Raw genomic sequence first — 8,185 nt, forward strand, 5'->3', positions numbered from 1 at the left:
AATTACGAAACAAAAAATCTTTAATTGGCCCTACTGAAATATATGAAATTTTTAGTTGTGTCGATATGTAAGCGCTTTTCTATTATTATTAGTAATCATCAATACAATTTCAAATTACATAAACCCAGTCACAGCCCTTTTTTGTATTCGACGCTTCCAGAAATCACATAATACATAAAATAAATAAAAGCTGTTTTGATTAATATTACATAAACTGGAAACTGTTAAAAATAAGTGCGCTTGTGTACAGAGATTTTAGAACCTATTTAGTTCCTAAAATGTCTGTTTGCAACACATAACAATAAAAATGCACATCAAATTGCTAAGAATGATAAAGGAAATCGATTCAGACATGCCTGTTTAACTGGCCGTGCGTGCTCAAAACAAACACATGTTAATTAAGGAGCTATTCAAGTATTATGTAACCACCAGTGGAAGGCGGGGGTCTTGGTTTGCTTATTTTTAATAACAACGGGCAACATTTCTTCAAATAAGTAAAACATTAATTACACACGCACGAATTTTGCCTGCAATTTCGATCACAATTGAACACTGCACTTCACTCTCGTTTCGAATTTTTGAAAGCGTTTTTTAAGCTATTTAGTGGTTTAACACTTCTTGTGGGCACTTGATATTGTAAAAAAAATATGCGCAATTCGATCCCTAACTACATTTTTTTGTAAAGAACGCCCGTTTGCTTTAAATTTGTAAAAATACAATTATTTTTTTATTTTGTTTACATCTGTCATTTGTTACAAATGAAGAAAAGTCCAAGAGTTGCCAAGTATAAATATCTTTATATCTATTTATTAAAATAATAATTTACAATAATAATTTATTTAATTAATACTTTATTAAATTACAAATTTGAAGTCCAAATACATTTGTAAAACTGTTTATCACAAAATGTTATTAATTGTTTGCAAGCATACTATAGTTTTCATGCATTTTAAGAATAAATAATCTAATCTCTTGGCTCAATTCTTATTCATTCGTCCTGAAATATACTAGCCAGAAATACGTTTCCTTTATAAAAAAGATAACCATTTTGAAATATGGGTGACTTTACTCTCTAGAAAATAATTTATGCAATTACGCGGTTTTGCATTTTCTTGATACGCGGTTTTATACTTTGAAACGACGATATGTATAGCATGTACTTACGGCGGCCGCCGTAGCAGAGTGATTACATGTGCGTACTTCCACTCCATAGGACCATGGATAAATACCTGGTCAGATCATAATCCAAAATAGCAGTCGTCCTTCGGCACGCAATGGCAAACCTTCGAGTATATTTCTGCCTTGAAAACTCTTCTTATAAAATCAGAACTCATGCCTCAAGTTTGAGCAGAAGTTCGGCCAAACACTTAGAAAAATATTTTAGCACCAAATATTTATTTGTTTACTTATTTTAAGGGAGATGGCAATCTTCTGGTTTCACATTTTGAGTACAAAAATTTCAACCCTGATACAACAAATAGTATTAGTACTGAATGATAATGACAGATTGCATTCCCATAAACGTCCAATCATACATGATTGAGTTTTTTTTTTTGCATTCACATTCTCTATGTGAATGGGTGTCAACCATTCCATAACACACTACATATTTTGTGTTTACAATTTGTAACCAATCTCAAGAGTGGTTGTTAAATTTTTTAAATCAAACAATCACATTTTTGAAACGAAAAAAATGAGAATGCACACTCAATTGATTCAATCATTACACAGCTCTGGTTTGTTGTTTGCTCTGGCCTAAATGTCATTTCACTTTTTTGACAGAAAACAAGTAATTTTTAGCAAAAAAAAAACCGACTTCAACTCCCATATAAAAAAAAAATATATATATATATATCTCATGATCCACTGATCGGATCTCAACCAGATTAGTGTGGGACCACCTCTGAGACACTACCTTTCCGATGCAAAAAGAAATCGAAATCGGTTGACGTGGTCCAAAGTTATGCGGTAACATACATAAAAAAAAAAAAAAGATTCCGACGAACTGATAACCTCCTCCTTTTTTGGAAGTCGGTTAATAACCTTTTTCTGTTGGATCATTGGCAAACTTAAGACGTCCACAACATGGTAATATATTTTTTGTTTTTTTTTATATACATTACAAACATTTAGGCTTGAGCTCAAATTGAGGTTAAGTTGAAAACTAAGGTATTTCTCAAATCTCCAACCTTGTTTCTCAACAGTACCTCAAGTGGAGGATCATAGCGTTCTCAACATTTTTCTTTGTGCGAAAAAAGAGCTTTTTCTCAAGTTGAGAAAATGCTAGTTTTTAACTTGAACTCCAATGTAATTCTCAAATTGGTCTCAAACATATTATTGAAATACTGAAATTGAAATAGTAAAATACCTTATACATACCTTTTTGATTGAAACGACATACATACATAGATGAATTTGAATATTAAGTTTTCATTTTATTAGTTCTTTGTTTTGGACTGAGGAGAACAAACGAAATGAAATAAATAACGTCGAAAATGTGTATTTTCAAAACTAAAATGGAACATTTTAGAATATTGTCCCTACGAATTGTAGTGCGACAAAATTTGCTACGAGCAAGGTAAAACGAGACACTTTTAGAATAAAAGCGTAAATTTTCGTTCAGTCAATTAAGTATGAAAACGATTTCAAATTAAAACGTTTTGTATTAAAATTTAAAAAGATACTTATTATTAAAAACATTTAATATGTTTGTATTATTTGTCGAAAAAAATGTGCAGTTAAAGAAGTTATTTCAAACTTCAATAGTTTCGTTTCTGGAGGAAAAGCGCTGAAGTAACCACCTAAATAAAATGGACTTTGTTGCTGACTGTACATGGTTTAATAAAAATAAGATTTTAACTCAACCGAAAAACAAACATTTAAAAATTTCATTTTACCAAATTCCATTTTACCGTTGTAATAACCAATCTTAAAATGTGTGTATTAAAAACAAAAATATATATTTTAGACACTCCGCAAACACTATTTTCACAATCAATTGATAGATATAATGATGGCAAGCCATTGATCGAGGCTTTTCAGTACTGTCACATGTTTATTAAATAAACCACATATTAGATACTGTAGTATAAAAAGATATGCATGTATCCTTAATATTTAGATCAAGCCATCTACTTACCAGTGTTTGCATAACAACAGATAAACCCAGAAAATGCTCAAAATTGTTTACCGATCACTACAAGTAAAACTCTATGTTCCAAAGTTTTCCGTCTACCACAATTTTGGTAGATTGTGGGAGGGCATTTTGGTAGAAAAGATATGTTTGATGCGGCAACAGAGCTTATTATGCCAACAGATACTCGGAAGACATCTTTCTACAAAGTTAACACAAAGTCCTCTCATCTGGTATCTTATAATATTGTAAAACGAAATTCTGTTTAAGTGATAATATGGCCTAAATTTAAGAGTTTTCAAAGCAAAATGTTGAAACATGTATGTTCAATGGCCATTTTCTTTAATGTTACAAAAAATCTTCCTTCAACAATCGTATTAAAAGTTATTATAAGTGCGTATTTAGAAAATAATCGAGGTGAAAATTGTGGAGCATGCGATATTTATCCGAGTTTGTCACTTTGTGCATTTCTCAACAAGGCTGCATGTACGATTCGTTCTTTGTCGTCCTTCTTTTATGCCGGGGTTACTCATACGCAGTGTACCGCTAACCGAAAATACATGCAAATGCTGACCTAATTTAATATTTAGATTGTTACAAAGTAAAGACTGACTCATTTTCGAAACCCTCCATGGATTTGCAATTTTATTATTAAGCCATTGTTGATATCCTGCGGCAAGATTGTGCCGTACCGAGTCATTTACTGACAACCAGTGATAAAAGTAACAAAAGTAAAAACAAAAATATACCAAAACTATCTACAAGCCTCCAACGCGCTGAACGAAGCGTGTGAAATGTTCATTTGCCTAATGGCAACTTGTAATGCAAACCTGTTCCATTTACTAATGCATGTACATATATGCATACATACATATGCACATCAGCGTAGGTGTGCGTGTGCATGCTGCCATGTGGAATACAACATTTGCCACATTTTCCCATAATGACAGATGTCAGTATGTATTCGTGGCGCCACGCAGCTCGTACTTGCAACTGTGTACATACCCCGTGATATCGCTACTCGTATTTGTTGTTAGCAACAGAAAACCTGCCCTGCCAAACCGTTCTAAGTTTAGGTAAGTAGGACGAAAGCATTCATTATAAGGTGGCCTGAATTTTGTGCACCAACAGTCAAGTGTGCGCCCATGGAGCACTGCGGCGAAGTGTGTCGGCACTGTTTTGTTGGTCTATTGCATAGGGCTCGCTGCCGTTTGACAGGTATCGCATATCGGCTGCCCTACTGCTGACCCTATTTCCATTACGTTGGAGACATTTTTGGCGCATTTATGTGTCAGTGTCGCCAAAGAGCCCCATTGAATTAGACTGCTAATGTGTGTACTATGTACTACCAACTAGCTGCCGCTAATAAGATGCCAACAACAACTGTTCGCTCCGCTCCTTGAATGACTTCGTGTTTCGAAAAAAGATACCGAAAGATGACGTTGTAGGAAGGAACAAGGAACGAACGGCGTGGTAGCTGGGTTGATTTTTGCAAGGTGCGAATCGTATTTCACGGAAATTACAATGAGCTGTTCATTTTAGCGTAAACGCGCGCATACACATTAAAAAGAGGGTGTATTCTGTAACGATTATCCTTGAGTGCTTGACGGATTTCCCAAAATCCTTGAGTTCGTATCGCTGGATTGTTAAATAAACGCTTAAGATTACCAAATTACAGTACAATTAAATTTCTTGTTCAACAAACACTTTACAAAACTTGCTAACACAATTAAACTGTGTTTTACAACTTAAGTTGTAGCTTGCTGTTTCGCAACTGACTTGGTGTGCGCTGGAGCAGCGGCCTCATATACTTGCCATCGCACTCATGGCAACTCTAGAACGTTCTGCCGTTTATGGCATATTCTATCATACCTGCAGGGAAACCGCGGACTAGTGAATCAAATTTCTAGTTCCGTACTATATTTGTATTGTATTGCCAAAAACTAGATACTAAATAACTAGATCTCCACCAGCTCAAAATCAGCGAAATGTGGTGCTTTTAAAATACTATTTAAGTTAACTTCTTCACTAGAAATCTATATCTAAAGGTCTGATTATGCATACTTCGCATAACTTCGCACAACCATTTCTACTAATGCAATAGAAATGTAACTTAAGAAAATGTGAAGCAAAATAATTTCTTGGTTATGGAATACATAAAAAATACATACGAAATTATAGTTTTAAGTTTATGCGAAGTTGTGCGTAGTATGTGTAGTATGTGTAATCAGACCATAAGGTTACGAATTCAGAACTGCTTCGCAACTGTCGAAAGAGGGACGCAGCACGAACTATGTAGATCTTTTGTGTCGAATTTACAACTTGTTCGGGACAATCGAAAAGGGATGCAGCGGGGGCTTGTTCACTTTACATAGATATGTGTTTAGCGATTTTTTCGTTCGAATACGCTTCCACTCTGCACTCCGCAGATGCTTTTTCATAGTTTAGTAATACAAAACAAAAATTTGAGTTAACATTTTAAAAATCTTCGGACCGTCTGGAATCTAACCAATAACAGCAAGCAACTAAAGACTGGTTTTCACTATATTATACACTGAGAAAAAGGATTAGTTTCGACAACTAAAGATATTTAGTTCCCGAATTTCGACAATATTTGGGAACTGTTACCAAGGATTGGGAACTATTACCATCGATTGGTTATTATAACTAAATATATTAAAGCTTCTAATATTCATCTAGGTTGTAACAAATCGTTAATTTAGTTGAAGGGTTTGGTTAATACTAATAAATATTTCTTTGAAGCATATTTCTACAAATTCCATTCAACTTAACGTATGGTTCATAAAAGGATGTTATTAAGCTCTGCTAATGCAGATAAGCTTTCTTTCAACACGTGGTTTAGTCATAGTTACCAAATCTTAGTTGAGACAACCACGATTTGGTTTGAGAGTGGAACATATTCATGCTTGTGAGCCACCCCTAAAGAATGCTGAGCGCTCTCTGAGCACATACGAAGAGCGCCAGCTGAGCAATGCACACAGTCCCACTTATTGAATCGTTTGAATGCGCTAGTATGCCGACCATTGCATTATGCGTGGAAATCATTGCTCCGCTACCGCTGTTCGTATATGGGTGAAACACGCGTGTGGTCCCAGAGCGCTCAGTAAGCTATGGCATGTCGATCGCTGCGCCATGTGTGCTATGACATGCCCATACTTGTTTGTCACAGTTTCAGTTTTGCTATCATCGCGGGTTGTTTCGGTGCGCGCATAGTTTAAAGTTTAATTAAAAATATAAAGTTAGATGCCAACCGGGGTTTTTCAGTGGATATATAATTCATGTGAATTATAATTTGAAAGTGTCTATTTAGCTAAGGAAAAAGCAAAGCAGTATACTTCCAGCAGATATTGACCTGGGTTTTCGCACGACTGTTCCTGTTTCATCGTTGTTTTTTAGGAAATTCTTACCTCCATATACATATGTATTATTTACTTTAGTAACTAACTTATGTAAATATGTACGTATTTTTATGCTTAATATATGCAAATAAAAGAAGAAAGTAAACACAACAAACATCGAGTAAATTTTTATTTGTGTCAAACTGAAACTTTTTTCCCAATAATAAACGGTTAGCTGATTCAAGTCTACGGCAAGTTCACAAGATTAATTGAAAACTTGTATCAACCAAAGCATTGTTTATATTTGCTCAACAATGATTTTATTCAACTAACAATATTGTCCAATCAAGGTAGTCGTTTTGTAATTATTAACAAATATACATTTGTCCCAACTAGAAGTCTTAAGTAAATTGCAGACTTTCGTGAACTATATATTTATTTCGCCATATCCAACTATGCCACTTGATCACTATAACCAAATCTTGGTTATTATAACTAAACCTTTTTCTGGGTGTAGTTTGACGCAACTTTATCTCCTTTACCTTTACCGATGATATTATGCGCCGATTTAATTAATTAATCCCAACGGCTTTTTACCCTCCATTCCCGCCCAACCGACACGAGGGGCGCAGTCCGCATGACGTACGGAAACTTTTTTTTTTTAGTTTTTTCGTGCCGAGTAGTGGAAACAGGAGTTTGTTAAGTGTCGAGATCTAAAACTATTCAGCTACAGAATCAAATTCATCAGCTGATTGGATATGCTAAAGATAGTATTTCAATTATTGAGAGTAGAAATAATAGTTTTCTTTATAGTAAAAATCGAGTCCGATACGTCAAACGTGCTGGAATGACAGTTAAAATCTTGACATAAACCACGGAATGATTCGTTTAGTTCAAAATTAGTTTTGCATGGCTTTAAAAATAGAGGTCGAAAGTGTCTTGACACTCGAGAAGGAACATTAAAATTTACCTCAGCCAGGAGGGCCGGGCTATTAATCAAGCCTGTCATTAATTTTACGATAAATATTATACCCAGCATTTCTCTACGACTTGCGAGTGTAGGCAAATTTATGAGCTTTAGACGACTTGTGTAAGGGGGGAGATTGTAATCTGAATCCCAGTTAAAATTACGCAATGCAAAAAGCAAGAATTGTTTTTGAATTGATTCAATCCTTTCTGAATGAACTTGGTAGCGGGGATTCCAAACAATAGATCCGTATTCTAGTATAGGTCTAACTAAACTGGTAAAAAGAGCTTTTGTAACATAAGGATCTTTGAACTCTTTTGACCATCGCCTTACAAATGCAAAAACGCCTTTGGCTTTATTGACTGTAACATTAATATGATGGTTGAAATTGAGTTTGGAATCCATTGTGATACCAAGATCGACAAAATTGGATACCTGCTCCAGATTATAATTTGATATTGAATAAACAGCTGGTTGAACAGCCCTCCGAGAGAAACACATAACTTTACATTTTTGAAGGTTTAGTGGCATATAGTTTGTATTACACCAACTAACCACGTTGTTCAGATCCGCTTGTAACAAAGACCTTTCTTCGATAGAGGACAATGTTTTAAAAAGTTTCACATCATCGGCATACATTAAAATTTTTGAATGTTTTATTATAGAAGAAATATCATTAATGAATATCAGGAACAGAATCGGACCAAGGTGGCTTCCCTGAGGAAC

This window comes from Rhagoletis pomonella, unplaced genomic scaffold, assembly GCF_013731165.1.
Source record: "Rhagoletis pomonella isolate Grant_MI unplaced genomic scaffold, Rhpom_1.0 Rhpom_scaffold_00007, whole genome shotgun sequence".
NCBI lineage: Eukaryota > Metazoa > Arthropoda > Insecta > Diptera > Tephritidae > Rhagoletis > Rhagoletis pomonella.